Source organism: Hyperoodon ampullatus (assembly GCF_949752795.1).
Source record: "Hyperoodon ampullatus genome assembly, chromosome: 7".
Taxonomy (NCBI): domain Eukaryota; kingdom Metazoa; phylum Chordata; class Mammalia; order Artiodactyla; family Ziphiidae; genus Hyperoodon; species Hyperoodon ampullatus.
This window is the reverse complement of record NC_136920.1, coordinates 36,829,275-36,847,318: the sequence shown is the minus strand read 5'-3', so window position 1 is coordinate 36,847,318 and position 18,044 is coordinate 36,829,275. Positions and strand designations below refer to the sequence as shown.

General features: G+C 39.2%; 1 pseudogene across 1 annotated transcript; it reads right to left on the bottom strand.

Annotated features, from left to right (window-relative positions):
• Nucleotides 1-4,815: 4,815 nt before the first annotated feature.
• On the bottom strand, nucleotides 4,816-15,567 carry LOC307055550 (transmembrane protein 59-like; annotated as a pseudogene). Its single transcript has 2 exons — nucleotides 15,322-15,567; nucleotides 4,816-5,330 (listed from the first exon to the last, which is right to left on the bottom strand). The product of its transcript is annotated as a transmembrane protein 59-like (transcript).
• Between the last annotated feature and the right edge of the window lie 2,477 nt (nucleotides 15,568-18,044).

Genomic DNA, 18,044 nt, shown 5'->3' with positions numbered 1-18,044 from the left:
AGATTTAAAAGCACTATTTTTGTTACACAAGATCTAAGATTTACAGTCACGATATAATAAAATATAGGTGAATCAGTAAGGCTGAGTGCAGAAAACAGAAATTACTATAAGTATTTTCAGCAGAAAAGAATTTAATACAAGATATTAGGTGCTTACACAATTGTTGGAAGGACTGAAAAAACAGGTTCTGGGCTAGACATTCTGAATGGGTTCCCAGAATAACGCAGAGCTGAACCACAAGGGGAGCTACCATCTCAGAGGCAGCCACTGTTCCTTGCCGTGACAACTTCCTCTCACTCCGGAGGACGAGCAAGCTGAAGCTGTGACACGGCTATCAGAAATCCAGACTAGGTCTCCCTCCCTCCCACCCTCCCCATCCCACCCCTCCAGGCGGTCACAAAGCACCGAGCTGATCTCCCTGTGCTCTGCGGCTGCTTCCCACTATCTATCTACCTTATGTTTGGTAGTGTATATATGTCCATGCCTCTCTTTCGCTTTGTCAGAGCTTACCCTTCCCCCTCCCCATATCCTCAAGTCCATTCTCAAGTAGGTCTGTGTCTTTATTCCTGTTTTACCCCTAGGTTCTTCATGACATTTTTTTAAAATTCCATATATATGTGTTAGCATACGGTATTTGTCTTTCTCTTTCTGACTTACTTCACTCTGTATGACAGACTCTAGGTCTATCCACCTCATTACAAATAGCTCAGTTTCGTTTCTTTTTATGGCTGAGTAATATTCCATTGTATATATGTGCCACATCTTCTTTATCCATTCATCCGATGATGGACACTTAGGTTGTTTCCAGCTCCAGGCTATTGTGAATAGAGCTGCAATGAACATTTTGGTACATGTCTCTTTTTGAATTATGGAGGGAAGGGATGTGGGAAGAGATGTATATGTATGACTGATTCACTTTGTTATAAAGCAGAAACTAATAAAAAAAAAGTAGTGCATAGCTATAAACAGTTCTGGAAAATATATCAAATGTTATGATAATCTCACCTTTGCATTTTATTCAAGGCATGAAGACATGATTAAAATAAAATTTTACTTTGACAATCTAAAAAAAAAAAAAAGAAATCCAGACTAGGAAGTCACTCAGTGTTTTCATAACACTCTGTGTGTTCCACCAAACTTGAACACGAGGACTGGAGTGCAGCTGTGTGAAACTCTCACATTTCTAAATTGTCTGCAGCAAGAGTAAAGGTGGTAGGGAAATGGCTGTTTCTTCATTCTGCCTTCCAGATCTCTCCTAAGTGCTGGCAGTATGTAATTTGCATCCAGAATGCTAGCTGCATGAGTATTGGGGGGGATTTAGGTGATAACTTTCTAAACCCCCTAAAGTGAAGACTTGAGGTTGAGAATCAAAATATCCACCACATATAGGGAAGTTCCAAGCAGGAAAAACAACTATTAATAATATGGTCATCCAGAAAAAGTGCTATTAACATTCTGTCACACAACTATTTTCTTTCCATGTGTTAGCCTGCCTATCTATCTATCTATCTATCTGTCTATCTATCTATCTATGTATCTATCTCATCTATCTATATCTCATTTACTCAGTTGGAAACAGTTATTATTTTTCTAGCTTGTTCAGCAGACCTTTATACCCTTCTTCAAGTAAAAACAGTATTTGTTTTCCTTTAAGGAAGCTGTCTCAACCCATATCCATGTTGTCTGGGCTAACAAACTTTATCCCCTTCAACCCTAATATCCCAAAGTGCCACTTATAGGTTATATGAGCAAAAAGTTAATTTTTTCCCTAATCATTTTCAACTTCAGTTTTTATCAGTGGTATCTGGATGGTAGACTGGGAAATACTTTATAACCTTTGATTTTCCTTGATCAACATGGACTGAGACACAGAGAGAGAGAGAAAGAGAAATTTTTATTCTGAAGAATTGGCTCACATGATGAAGGAAGCTGAGAAGTTCCATGATCTGTGGTCTACAACTGTAAACCCAGGAAAGTCAATGGTATACATCAGTCTAGGTCTGAAGGCCTAAGAACCAGGGGAGTGATGGTTTAAATCCCAGCCCAAGGGCCAGATGAGATGTGATGAGATGTTCTAAGTGAAGCAAGCAGGCAGGAAGCAAGAAAGGGTGAAGTCCAACCTCCTCTACTTCTGTTGTATTCAGCCCTCAGCAGATTGGATGGTACCCATCTGCATTGGGAGACCAATATACTTTACTGGGTCCATGGATTCAAACGTTAATCTCATCTGAAAACACCCTTACAGACACGTCCAGAAGCATTTTTAAGATATTTCTAGTAGTTAATTGGATTGAGGAAAAGTTCAAAATTCAAAGCAATGCTATGAATCATGTTATGAATGTTGCCAATGTTAAGATTCAGCAGCAAAATTATTAGATGCTGTTTTAATTCCCTTGATTTACTTTTTCCCACTATTTGGAGCAGCATTTCTCAATGGTTAACCCTCATGTTAAGGAGGCAACTTTTTATCAGCCTTTTGCCCCATCCCTTTCCGTGCCTTTCATGAGACAAGATGAAACTCATCTTCTTTGTGGTTCTTCCCTCTATCCTTATTCCTCACGCCTGGCATTTTTAGATGGGCTGAAGTATAACTGGTTTTATGGGACAGACTAGGACATATGAAACTGTATATTAGGAAATATCAAATATAAGGGCTTTAGAGTCAGAGAAACTTGGGTTTGAAGACTAGCTCTATCTCTTATCAGTTGCATAGTCCTGGGAAAATCACTTGGAGCCACAGATAAGTTATTTCTAAGGTAAGGTTTTAATAACCATTAGAGATAAAGCATAAAAGCAAGGTGTTTAGCACACAAGAGGCTAATGTTCAAGAAAGAAATGATCAACATTCTTATCATCTATTTTATGCAGTCTGATGAATAAAACATTAATGAAAGCGTTTCCTGTACATTTTTACATTATTACAATTGCCATCCTTATCTATTTAAAAAAACAATCACTACTAACAGCACTGTGCTCTCTTTTTAACATCAAGATTTATAAAATGAACTTATTTGAGATGAAATAAGGCTGATGACTCAGGTTCAAGACTGTTTTCTTGAGCAGATGTTACCAAGAAAATAAAACTTCACAAAGAAATTTCTCTGATGTGAGGGTTATTTCAGCCCAACCCAGTCCATTCACACAGGCAATTGCAAAGTATGTTATACGGCCACGAGTATTGACTGAAGCCTTCATGTGCTGTGATAAATTCTGCTTTAGATGTCTATCCTAAAGCCTTCTATTTTAGCAAATATCCCAGCAAGTCAACAGCGTTTTCTGTGGTGCAGTCAGAACAGTTTTCAGCTGAATCCCTTGCTTTTTTAACATTTATCACCATGGCTCCTCGGGGCTGTATAACTCATACGAAACAAGGTTTGCATCTGCCTGTGTCTCATTCCTCTCCACATGCAGCGCTCACCCCATCATGTGCTATGCTCCAGGGTCCTGCAGAAAAAAGCACTGGTGTGGTTCATCTCCTTCATGTGGACGCTTCAGCTCTGCTGCTGCCGCCGTCACTCCTGCCTTATATTGTGGCACAAATATGATGAAAGGTGGGCTTCCCTCATGGCGCAGTGGTTGAGAGTCCGCCTGCCGATGCAGGGGACACCGGTTCGTGCCCCGGTCCGGGAAGATCCCACATGCCGCAGAATGGCTGGGCCCGTGAGCCATGGCCGCTGAGCCTGCATGTCCGGAGCCTGTGCTCCACAACGGGAGAGGCCACAACAGTGAGAGGCCCACGTGCCGCAAAAAAAAAAAAAAAAAATGATGAAAGGAAACAAGAGCAGAGATGTTGGTCTTAGTAGCTAAAGATGATTTCCCGTGGGACTTTCACCAAAGGCATGCTCTTACAAACAGGAGATTCCAGTTTTGGACTGCATACTACAATTTACACAGGTACTAATACTGAAGAGCCCTCTTTGAATAAAACTCAAATTCTGTTTCTAAACTTCTGATTCTTTTCTGGTTATTTTTTGAGAAAAAGGTACAAAGAAAAAGGATAGCACACGCACTGCCATGCCTTTCTCTACTCCTGCTCAAGGCAAGGCTGGCAGGCATTTTTGGTTGCACATCTAAACACATCTCTTCCTTTCTTGCTAACAGGATTCCAAATGGGTTTGGGTGATAAGATGCCCAGCCACATGATATTTATTGGTCTGGGAGTTGGAGATGTAGGCAAGTTTGAGAGGGATATGCTGAGAATAATTTCCCTTCCTGATCAAAGGGAGCCATGTAAGTACAAACCCATTTTGCCCATGCCTTTTATTTATTTATTTTTTGGTCAGAATGATGTTGTGTATCCAGCTGTGGCACCAATCTCACAGCCACATGGAGAGTAGATGCCAACCCAGCAATGGTGACAGAAAAGTTGGGAGAAGTATTTGGTAGCACTGCTGAATGGCCACTTCAATGCTGGCCCATCCTACCTCTAGACTTCTGATTTGGTGAGATGGTAAGTACCTGTTTTTTTTTTTAACTTTATTTGCATTTAATATTGATTTTTAAACCCTATATCCAATGAAACCTTTTTTTTTTTTTTTTTTTTTTTGCGGTACGCGGGCCTCTCACTGTTGTGGCCTCTCCCATTGCGGAGCACAGGCTCCGGACGTGCAGGCTCAGTGGCCATGGCTCACGGGCCTAGCCGCTCCACGGCATGTGGGATCTTCCCAGACCGGGGCACGAACCCGTGTCCCCTGCATCGGCAGGTGGACTCTCAACCCCTGCGCCACCAGGGAAGCCCCCAATGAAACCATTTTAAAAAGCACTATGTGGAATGGAAATTTAGATGTCTATTACACTTTTCTTTAAAAAAAAACCTTAAATTTCTGAATGAGCAAGATTCATTTTTGCAGGTAGAGGCCCTGCTTCTTCATGATCTTCACCTTTAGATCTAACAACCACAAAAGCAGAAGCTGGATATCTGTTTAGCTTTTGTTCATTCACAAATTTCAAGTCACCACAGATACTCAGCTTCTCAGAGGGAACATACTGCTCTGCAGCTGTAGCCACAGTTGCACAACAAATCCAGAGCAATACCATCAAGGAGAGGACAAGAGTCATGGTTAAAATCCACCCGGAATAAGAGAGAGGCATCTTAAAAAGTCATCACCTTCTCCGTCTTCAAGATAGTTCCTTTGTGCTTGTGAACTTCTCGTTTGAAGATCTGAGGACATTTTGCTTAGCGACGGTTCTTTCAAAATTTTAGACTCCTGCTCCAACTGTGGTGCATCCTGGATTTCTGGCTTTGACTGGAATATAACTATTTTTCTATCATCAGCTTGAAGACAAAAAGTCCATGAAGAGGTTATGAAGCTCTGTGCAGAGTCCAGAGCCTTTTATTATTTATTTATTTATTTTTAAGAAAAACAGAAACTTATTTCTCACAATTCTGGAGGCTGGAAGTCTGAGATTAGGGTGCCAGCATGGTCAAATGAGAGCTCCCTTCTAGGTCACAGACTTCTCACTGTATCTTTACATGGTGGGAGGGGCTGGGGAGTTCTGTGGGGTCTCATAAGAATACTAATCCCATTCATGAGGGCCCCACCCTCAAGACGAAAGCACCTATCAAGGGACCTACCTCCTAATACCATGATATTGGACATTCTTTTTTTTTTAACTTTTTATTTTATATTGGAGTATAGTTCATTAACAATGTTGTGTTAGTTTCATGTGAACAGCAAAGTGATTATTGAAGATCTTATTTATTCAGGAGCCGGCCTTCTCACAGGTAAACTTGGTGTACCTTTTTGATTTTGGGGGTGGGTTGGGGCATCATTTTGGTGGATTTGTGCCAGGATGTAGTGGGATAGAGCTGGACTAAGGAGACGTGGGCATCTGAAGCCTCCAGGTGAGAAAAAAATCTCTGCATGAGGGCAAGTTAATTTTCAGGAAGCTTAGGGATTCAAAGTCAAGGAAAAACCATAACCTTCAAGTAGGCTGAGAATGAAAGATAAAACACAAAAGATCAGAAGTTTCTTATGGGAGAGCAGAAGCAAGAGTATGGGTCAAGTGAGAGAATTAAGTGTATTTCCATGAAAAGGATAGGGTGTCCAAGGCTGGTAGCTATTGGATCCCTTCCTGCCCCCTAAGGAGTGTGTGATCCTGGCTTAAAAGCACAACATCATAGAGATAAATGAGTCCTTTTTCTAATATCCCAGCATCTTTTCAATTCCCCTTTCCCTAAGCTCTGAACCACGGAAGGCATCTTGTGTTGAGTGGATTTGTAGGTCTCTGAATAAAAAGTTATGGTTTTCTACAGAATAGTTCCTATTCTAAAATCACCAGCCAAAGCAACATTCTGTTCAGAAAGTGGTAAAAATATGATTAGGGACTTTTCATATATGTTGCTTTGTATAGTCAAGTTAAGAAGCCTTTCCTGAGAGCCTTTTAAGAGCTTGGCACTGGATCAGTTATCATCTTTCAGGAATAACAGTGTCATATTGTACAAGAACCTTGTAAAATCCATGCAAAAATATAGCAAAGGGCACACTTTTTCTTTCCAGCTAGCTTTTCTCTTTAAAAGCAACCTCTATCTATCAAAATCAGTAACATCTCTTTCTCTAATACATCATGAAATACCTATCTATGATGTTTCTCTTCCAACATGCAGACATCAATAAAAGGGTTGGCCAGCCTCTCTCAAGGAGAGTATTACAACATTCACTTGGAAACAATTATATATATACATATATATATATATATATATATTTCATAGTCATTTGTCAAAGCTTCCTAAAACATCTGAATTTATGCAATAGCTACTGTATCAGTCAGGATTATTAAGTGGAAGCAACAGTAATAACTCTCATTTGAGCAGAACATTTGTTGAAAGGTTATTGAGCAGCTCTCAGAATCTCTGAAAATAGTTAGAATCTATGTAGCCAAGGACAATGCCCTGAATGACACTGAACTTGTCTGGTCTAGACATCACTGCACTCTCTTTGTCATGGGCACCACAGTATACTATGCAGACACCATCAACACTGGTCCATGGCACTAGCTTTGGATACATGGTGTAGGTTACTACTGATTCAGCCTTACCACTGACGCCACCCTCTGGAGAATAGACTCTACGCAGTTACCGTCTTTTGCATTACTAACATATGATTCAAAGAGCAGCATGGGTGCCTGTGATTGGAGGAGACTGGGTTACATCCCTGAGCCTCAACTGCAAGGAAAGCCAGGAAAATGAGAATTTGGAATTTTCTATTTATTTAGTAGGAAATTATATTTGTCTCATTGGCTAGGAATTTCTGAAATGAGTATAGAGGGAAGCATGTGGTAATGTCTGTAGAAATTTTTTTACTGTTATTCTCTGGCTGGAGTGTGAGGTTTCTATTGACATACAGTGAGTGGGTAGAGGCCAGAGATGCTGCTAAACAGCCTACAGTGCACAGGACAGGTCATGACAACAGAGAATTATCAGTAGTGTCTTTGTTGAGAAATACTGCCCTTAATAGAAAAGGATTGCAAATACACATGGCCAAATGAATGACAAATAATCAGGCAGTAGATGGTTTGCAACCTTGGGAGTTTGGTTCGAAACCTGGGTAAAATTTGCAACTGGCCCCTGTACAGAGAGGGAAAGGAGAGGTCGAAAAAAGAGGCAGACCACTCCATATTGGTAGGTGGCACATTTAATAAGCAAGGAAAGCTACATACAAGACTTGTCTTAGAGGGCCACAAAATGAGTAGATCTCTGCATCTACCCACTAGAATCTTGGAAGTTTATATAGAGGCCTTGATAAGTTCAGTCACGTATTCAGTCCAGATGGTCTCAACTACACATTGCTCTCTCAAGTCTGTGTCCTTAAAATTGCTCCCACTATGAGAACAGTGGGCAGAACATACATTTCAAGGAAAGGAGAGGAGATAAAGAGCTTCTGATTGCCCAGGTCTAGCTTGTGGGTCAGCCAGCGATCACGTCCTCTGGATGAACTCCTCCAACAGCAGTGACCAAAGCTCTTTTCTTTTCTTCTTTATTTGGTTTGTTTTTGCAGTTTCCATGCTTTGCTTCAATTATACTTTTCTATATTTTGTGAGAGAAGACACATATGAAGCAGATGCAATAGATTCACTATCAACAAGGAAACATTTCAGAGAAGTCAATAACTTACCTGAGATAACAGAGATAGTACGTGACAGAATCATGACTGAAACACATAAAGGATTTCAAAGCTCATGTCCGTTCCACTCTGCCATGATTTTTTCTATTGTTATCTGGGACCACAGGCAACACATTTATGACAAGGTTTTTATGCTTTTGTAGAAAGTATAGATATAGCACACAACAAAATGGGAGTAAGTCCTAATATCATTGATGTGCTATAACCATCTGAGTTGATAGTGTACTCAACCTCCATCCCACTCCTTCAGATTACTCAGGGATCTTTCCAACCTGTTTCCAGAAGAACTTAAGACAAATGGAACCGGCAGTGATATATGTCTAATTAAATGAGTAGTTTTTACTCTCTCCTTAGGACAGGGCCCAGAAAGTAGAAGGATACGAAAGCAGCTGTGACATTCCTGAATGGGGGTGTAGGAATATTACCCTCTCTCCTCTTTCCTCTCTCCACATTATGCTGTATCTGCTCCACACTGTCCTCCAAGGCAATAATATTTTCTGCTGAGCACAGCACTGGAGGTAGAGGATGTTCTCTACAGCTCCAGAGAAATCTGCTGCAGCCTGGGGCAAGCACTTGCATCAGCCCTAGTTGCAAGGTCTGGAGCAGGGGATTCAGATCTAGCCATGCACTTCAGATGTGCCTGCAAAAACAAGCAGAGGATCCTTTGGAAACTCTTTTCTTATATAATTTGTGTCAATTAGCCTTTGGCTTTGACACTAGCTATGAAGTCCATATAACATAGTGTATTGTTTTGGAGCAACCATCTTCAGGTGGCAGAAGAAATTTTCCAATCCTCCAGCCTCCAGGGAGCATATCTGAATTCTGGCTCCAGAGATGAGGAGAGAGAACATAATCTTTGGACAAGAGCAAGCACTTGGATTTCTGGTCATATCTGGGGAAGCCTTCAGTAAGTTACAGACACTAGACTTTTTGATAAGATGAGAATGTGTGAATGCAAAGGTTGTGTTTCAGGAAATTTATTTACATACTAAATTATACAGCAGGTTATTTCAGTTCTTATATGTTAATGCACTTAATTATCCAAAAAGTCCTATGAGAAAGATACTGTGTCATTCTGATTTCCAGTTTACAGAAGATATGGCTGAGGACTGGAGATATTAAATTATATGACATTATTACATAGTAAGTAGTGGAGTTGTACCCAGGTCCATATATCTCTAAATCCTGGGGTCTCCAATACGACATTTATGCTGCAAATCAGCCTTTGCTTTTCTTCTTATAGGTGAGAGTATCACCAAGTTTTTGTCATTCCACATTTTGCCATTTCACCTATGCATTATGGAAATGATCAATAGCATGGGCTTTGAAGCTTCTCCAACTACAAGGGGGCACCCTTAAAACTCTGGGAAAAGACCTAATACATTAATAGAGGGAGAAAATCCAGACTCCCGATCCTCCATCCTCCATCCTCCTCACTCCCAACAAAACTAGTGTTTTTTCAAAGTAAAGGTCATGACCTTTTAAAGGATCTTTAAACCAATTTAGTGTTCCAAAACCAGCCTTAAAAAAGGAACTGGCTAAAATACAAGATATGAGAGCACATCAATCACATCCAGTAAGGGTAATATTATGTGAAAAGTTTTTCCATTTTTGTAATATATAATGAGGGTTATTGTAAATATAAGTTGCATTTCTTACTGTGGGCCACGTGGGCAACAAGCCACCAGATGTGCTTGGAAGCTACAGTGAGACCCACTCTAGAACAGCACAAATCACTACAACATTACCTGAGCTGAGGAGGGTGGGATGGCTGGAGTGAAGAAACTTTGTCATGGAGTCCAATACTTCAAAAGTACAGTGGTTGGGAAAAATAAACACACACACGCACACTCCTTCTCATCTAGTTCTTCTTGTCCTTTATCAGCTCTTCCCAGACTTTGTGCATTTTAAAGATCACAAACCATATGACTATCTCCCATCTCCCTGACCAAGGCCTGAAAGGATAAAAGAAATTATTACAGGACCATGGACAGAGTCAAATAAGATCCTTATCTCGATTGGAACAAATGCCTTTGACCAAGAGACATAGATTACTTGAAAAGAGACAGCTAGTGAAATCAACACCATGATCTTATGTTCTTGCTCCTTTTGAGCAACTGCTGGGGCTGCCCCTTGGGTGAATCCAAATGGAAGCCAGAGGGTGCCGAAAGCTCTGATTTAGTCCATACAAATCAGCTTATAAAGGCAGAGATCAAGAAGGAGATGGGTGGAGGGTAGACTGGATGAAGAAATGGTGACTGTCTAGTGTGGATGTGACTGCACACACACACATATACACATGCATACAAACTTAATGAAAATTGACTCCCTGCCAGTCATTAGTGCAAAATTGACTCCTTGGCTGCAATAAGGGAATTTTTTTTATTATTAGTGGAGCTGGACTAGGTGAAAAGTTTCTTTTATTAAAATTTAGACTCATTGCAATTAGTTATAGCTCTAAATCAGCCGGGTAGAAAAATTGATACGTAAGCTAATTTACTTCTAGAAATTTGCAAATAATTGTATCAGATGAGATTGCAGAACAAAAATCCCAGTAGTCTCCCAGGAGACAATTTTTGTAATGACATTATTAAGGCTGGCAGTCACTGGGAACAAGGGACTAGAGGAAATGATCAGAAATATAATAGCTCTCTAGCCCTTCAGCACAGATTCTTTTCACAGCAAACCATACCTTTTGCAGAGGCTGACACTACATTTCTATTCCACGTATTAACTTTACTGATCTACAGTGGGTCTAGCTGTATAGTGAACCATTGAATTCTTATCATGAGGAGCAGTCCAGCTAATATAAATTCACTTCCAAGGGATTCAAGCACGTAATCCCTAAGGCTGAGAAAAATGTGTTCCTTTGTGGATAACATGTATATATAGCTTCAGATTTGCATTGGAGTAGGTTTTCAAGGTTTTTGCTAAAGGGACCTAAGTTTCAGAAGTTACATAATTAAAGTGAATTTGATTTCATCCCTGAAGGTTTTAACATTTTCAAATTTTGAAAATGCCCATTAATAGATGTGCAAATAACAAGGGGATTGTGCAAGAAGTGAAATAACTGACATTGCCCCTGTCTTTTAGGATGTTAGGGTCAGCTTGGTGGCTTGTTTGTTTGAGGTGGCTGTACTGTAGGGTATCAGCTTCCTGAAACCATGCTCCGGGAATCTCTTGGGGGGACACTGCACCTAGGAGAAAAAGAAATTTCAACTCTGCCTTCTAGCACAGACTCCCAGCTCTCAGGTAATATGAACATCTCTCCTGACTCCAGTCCCTGAAGGACATAACCCTTTTTGTTAAAATCAACAGCACAATACCTAGTCAGAGACAGGGAAGGAATTGTTTGACCCTAGAGGACCTGATAGGAAAGTTCAAAAGAGAGGAAACAGGCATATGTTAGAATAGCACCTCAGCTTCCCAAGATCAATTTTCTTAGTTCATTCAGGCTAATATAACAAAATACCACAGACTGGATAACTTCGAAACAACACAAATTTATTTCTCACAGTTTTGGAAGCTGGAAGTCTGAGATCAAACATCTATTATGTTAAGTCATTATTTGTTGGGGTTTCAGCTGTTTATAGCTAAATAAATTCTTAACTTTCCATCAGTCTCTTAAGAGAGAAAGATCATTTTTCAAGTGATTAGGGGATTTAAAAAATCACAAAAGGATGATCATACACCCAAAATGGTCACTTCTACTAACTGTAAGAAACATTTCACTGATAAATATCAATGCAATTGACAATTCCTATTAAAGATTGTGTGTGTGTGTATGCACACACATTGAAGGCTGTCTCAACCTCTCCCAGTTGATAAAAGATGACTATAGTAAGATCCTTGCCCAGGTATATTTTGGAAATTTAATTGATATGTGCATTTTTTGAATTAATGAGATGGTAATAAATAGAACTAGAATTTACTGAAACGAGTTAGAAATATCCAAGAAACCAGTTGGATCCTTGATGAGGAAGTAAGTAGAGGCATAATCCCTGGGTTTCTGGGAATAGAGAGAGAAAATCTAAAAATAATCTAATATTAGCCATGGATTTGAGGGTTACTTGTTTGTACACCCCTGTATCATGCCCTTGGCCATTGTGATACATAACACAGTGAGGGGCTTAGTCTGCTTGGGCTATAGAGTCATTTGAGTAATATAATTTTAATTAATTATATGTAAAAGTATATAATTTAATTAATTATGCCATTTCATTGACCTGTGCTAATGGCAAAAGCACCATTTCCCAAATAATAAATTAGTAATATAATGAATTATTGGACTATTTCTTTTTTAATTGTTATTTTAAAATTATATATATTTGATTTACAACGTGTGATTAGACTATTTCAATCATTAGTGTATTTCAAATTATTTCTCTAACTTTTATTTAGATTTTTGTTTTTTAATTAACAATGAATGGCATATCTGCTGAGGATGTCTTAACTCTGTGTAGCTCAGATATTGCTAAGAATAACTGGGAATATGGAGAGAGGAATGATTCTCTTTAAGTACGGTTTGTGCCTTTTGTTTTGCCTTCTATCTGCAAACACGAGTATGTTCACAGGTAAGTATGCTTTTTCTACAGAATGAGTATATGAAACCTACATCCCATGGCTCATGCCATCTTTACTTTGCCATTGTCTACCAAAGCTGTACTGTAAGGCTACCTTTTTGGTTTTGCCCAGTAGAAACTCAGGTAGAGTATTCTAGTATTTATTGGTATTCTGGTAACAAATGGCTAATGGAAATTGAATGCTTGATAGTATTCTATTCCTTTAAGTGGTTTTAGTTGTTCACATCTTCAGTGTTTTAATGTAAAGCAGGAGAACAACAAAAAATGGAAAGAGGGAGAGAAAAATGAATTAATCAGGAGGGAGAGAGCCAGTTTTATTCCTTCATGAGTAAGTAAACTTGGGAAACATAAGAAACTGAGCCTCAATATCCTCATCAGAGAAATGGAGAATATAATACTTCAGAGAGAATAGTTGTTTAGAAAAATTAATATCATGTGCGCAAGATGGAAAACTCACAATGGGTACTCAATAATTATTCATGTCCTTTCTCTTATGAGAGGATCAAAGCTAACACAGGCAGACAGTACTTAATCTCCTTTGGTTTCAGCTTCCTCAGGTGCAGGAGGGCATATTCTAGGTGACCTAAAGTGACCCCATGCTCAGATTCGCCAGGCAGTATATGACCAGGCCTGAGACTATGGGGCTACTTCTATTCCAGATCTAAAGTTTCTTTTAAAGTTTTACCATTTCTTGGTTTGCATGACTAATACAACTTCTGGGAATATAAATGATTAAAGTGTAAGTCATGGTGATAACTTATGTCAGCAGCTACAGCAGTGATAACTAGAGAAAGAGAGGGAGAGAGGGAAAGAAAATGAGTAACACTGGACAATTAGAAAGGGGATTCTGAAATTTTCACTGAGTTCTCATGTTCTTTCTTCATGAATGTACAGATACATTTAATTGCAATCTTCTCTGTATTTTAATCTTTTTATTTCAGAAACCTTGGCTAATCTTTGTATATCACTTTCTATTTCCATAGATGTAAGAGTCTCTTCACAAAGTTGTGGGAATGGATATTCTTTTCTTTTTTTTTTGCGGTACGCAGGCCTCTCACTGTTGTGGCCTCTCCCATTGTGGAGCACAGGCTCCGGATGCGCAGGCTTAGCAGCCATGGCTCATGGGCCCAGCCGCTCTGCGGCATGTGGGATCTTCCCGGACCGGGGCTCGAACCCGTGTCCCCTGCATTGGCAGGTGGATTCTCAACCACTGTGCCACCAGGAAAGCCCTAAACCTATACTTTTTAAATTTTAACTTTTTTGGCATCTTGAGACTTAAAATAGCTCCCAAATTTTCAGTTTTGTGTTACATAATGTTCCAGGTTAGAATGGAATCAACATTTGACATTATCCTATTTAAAAAAAAGGAAATCACTGCTCTCATTTGTAATAACATGTCCTGCAAAAGATGTTTTTTTCTTGTTGTTTTGTTTCTGTTTTACCTGAATGGATCAAGCCATTGTCTTGATGACTTCAGGAAAGAGACCATAGAAGCTATAACTGATGTTCTGTATGTACAAATCTCTGTTAGGAATAACACACACACACACAAGATATTTAATAATTTTGTTTTTCTTTAACTGAAAAAAGTTACATGACAGGAATAGGGTTAGCAGATTAGAGTATGACAAATATTTGAAACATCTGGGGCATACTTAAACTAAAAAATTATTCATTGTTAACTTTATTTGCTGAATCTGACAACCCTAGTCAAAAAGAAATTTGTGATCTTGAAACTAATGAATGAACAATCTCTTCCAGTAAACTCAGATATTTGAAATTTAAGTACACAAATTAAACCAGCCTTTCTATGTTTTAATTATAATTTCTTACAATTCTTCCTGCCTTCCCCCTATTGCTCAGTGAAGAGTTAAAAAAAAAAAAAGAAGTGTATTCAAGAAGAGCATTTATTTTGTAAGAGTATTTAATAGTTAAGAAAAAGCAAATAATTTGAGACCACATGGCATTTACAATGTAAAAATTAAACATCTGTTACAGTCCAGTGAATAACAAATTATAGAATGTGTCTCTAAAACTATGAAAAATAGTCTTTTCTCTCAACTTTATTTTAAATATATGCATTTTCAGAAGTAATATCATGCCATCGTCTTTAATTTCATTCTGTAATTTTGTAAATATAAAGTATATTTACACTTCCTTTAGAATGTGTCTCTTCATAACTACTTCCTTTATTTTCCCTCATTGTTCTAATCATGAATCCTTTTCCTTTACAGTAATTCCCCTATGAACAAATGAGTTCCATTCTGAGAGCAAGTTCATAAGTCCAATTTGTTCGTAAGTCCAACAAAGTTAGCCTAGGTACCCAACTAACACAATCAGCTATAGAGTACTGTACTGTTATAGGTTTATAATACTTTTCACACAAATAATACATAAAAAACAAACAAACAAAAAATAAAGAAGACATTTTTAATTTTATAGTACTGTACCTTGAAAAGTACAGTAGTACAGTTCAACAGCTGGCATACAGGGGCTGGCATCGAGTGAACAGGCAAGAAGAGTTACTGAATGGAGGAGGGAGAGGAGGTGGGAGATGGTAGAGCTGAAGGATCATCAGCAATAGGAGATGGAGGGCAAGCTGGAATTTCACTCACGCCTGACGTCGATGGCACAGGATCTGGTTCCTTGCTGGATTCAATTCTCTCTACTCCCTTCGAAAAATGATTCAGTGATGTCTGGGTAGCAGCTCTTTTTTTCTCATCATAGATGATACAATAACACTGGATTGCATTCTGAATGGCTGTTGCAACCTTCGTGTACTGTTCTGTGTTCACATCCTGTGCCTCAAAAACTAGCAGTGCCTCCTCAGATAAAGAAAATCCCCTTGCCATTTCCTGCATTGTGAATCTCTCTGGTTCTTCAGTTACTTCTTCTTCCTCTTGTCCCTCTTCATCCTTTCTCTGGGCCTCCAATTCCATCAGGTCCTCATTAGTAAGCCCCTCGTGTTGCACAGCAAGGAGTTCAATGAAGTCGTCCTCTTGCAGATCTACCTCCAGCTTCTCGCTGAGGGTCACTAAGTTGCTGAAGATCTCTTTGGACTCCTCATCCACCTTCTCAAATCCACAAAAATCGTGAACAAACTGTGGCTAAAGGTTCTTCCAAACCCCACTCATGGTGACGGCCATAACCTCACACTAAGTAAAGTCAATGTTTTTATGGCCTTGTAGATGTTATAGTCCTTCCAAAACTGTTGCAAAGTTGTCCCTGATTCACCACTCACTTTTACTGCCTGACGAAAAGTGTGATGTAAATAATATTTCTTGAAAGTCGCTATAACTCCCTGATCCATAGGTTAGATGAGCAATGTAGTTTTCGGTGGCAGATGAACTACTTTGACACTGGGATGAAAGTCGTCCATGAATCAGGGGTGGCCCAGAGCACTGTCGAGCAGCAAAAGAATGTTGAATGGGGCATCCTTCTCTCCAAGCAATATTTCTCTACCTCTAGGATAAAGTGGTAGAAAAACCAGTCCTGGAAAATGGCCTGTGTAACCCAGGCTTTGGGGTTACTCTTCCACACAACAGAAAGAAAGCCCTTGGTTATGTTTATAAGGGCTCTTGGGTTCTCTGAATGATCAACTAAGAGAGGCTTCAGTTTCATATCGCCAGAAGCATTGCCACCAAACAACAGAGTTAGCCTATCCTTTGCTGCTTTATAGCTTGGCATCAACTTTTCCTCCTTACTGATGTAACTTCGGTCTGGCATCCTCTTCCAGTGCAGTTCTGTCTCATCCACATTAAAAACCTGCTCAGGTAAATATCTGCTGCCTCCCTACTTACTTTTACATTGTGAAGTTTGGCTCTAGCCTTGAACCAATGAAACCAGCCATGGCTGGCATTTAAAAATGTGCCCTCTGATTCTTCACCGTGTTTCTTCTTCAAGTCTTCATAAAGCCTTTTGGCTTTCTCTTGAATCAGCATTAAGCTGAGCGGGTCTCAACACCAATGTGGATCCTGCATCCACACATTGAGACGTTTCTCCATCTCCTCCGTCACTTTCCCACACTTCTTCCATATTATTATCAACATCATCAGCACAACAGACTTCACATGTTCCATGATTTTGTCCTTGTTCTTTAGAATCATGCCGATGGTTGATTCTCGTTATAAGAATGAGTGACGTCTACCATCTTTTCGCCTCACTCCACTCTCTCAATTGTTTTCACTTTTGTTCCATCGTAATCACATATGCTTCTAAGCAGTGCCAGCTACATCACCACTGCTTTTACGCTTGCTTCCAGACATCCTGGGCTTGAAATAAACATACTGTACTACTGTACTCTATACAGTACTGTACAGTAAAGTACACAAAAGCACAAGGACTCGTAGAGGATGCATGTATGTGACAATGTACACCAGACACATGAACTAACTTATGTTGATTGGACACGCGAATGTACATTTGCATCTTTGAAAGTTCACAACTTGAAGGTTCGTATGTAGGGGACTTAGTCTATTTGGATTAGCCTTCCTTCCTACCTTTATGCTTTTAGCCTCTTCTTTCTCAATTATATTCTTTTAAATTACTGTAGTTAATCTTCCTGAAGACATATTTATCATTCTCCTTCTCCAACTCATAATCGTCAGTGGTTTCCTAGGTCCTTCTTAGCTTCTCTTCAAATTATACCATCTTCCAAACAATACTGACTTTTTAGTACTCGACCAATATTATTTCCAGCTGCTCCACAGACACATTATTCTCTTCCTTCCTGAAGTGCTGGTTTTAATCTCCATTCAGTTCCATATCTAGTGTAGGTGTCATGGTTCAGGAACACCTTGCTGAAGGACTGTTTGAGATCTTGCAGCATCTGCTGAAGAACATGAATAAACAAACAACATTAGGAATTAGCAGGAAGGTATGAGAATAGAATCTATTTGTGATCTTTTTAGTCTACTTACTTCAGGTAAATTGACTTGTCTTTCTGTCTTTACTCAGGATTTTGTTCATTTCTTCCATGACCACTCTTCTCACCTTTCTAGACTCTACTGATAATATCCTAGAACAAAGTTTGAATTTTCATTTTCCCTTTCCTACTGCTCCTCTCTTTTCAGTAAATTCTAATAAGGTTTGCAACTTGTAACAATCAACTCAAAGTTTAATAATGTTAAATACTTCCCTCTCCTCTGTCTCCACCTACTCTATCCCTTGATAGTTTCCTTTGTCCTTAGTTCCAACTCTTACCACTTTCCTTGCTGTCATCCTAAACAGAACAGCACTTTTTTGTTTGTTTGTATGGAATCACTCTACAAAACTTAAAGAAAAATATTACAATTATATGACACTCTCAGTACATAGAGTTGTGCTGTGGTCCCTGATG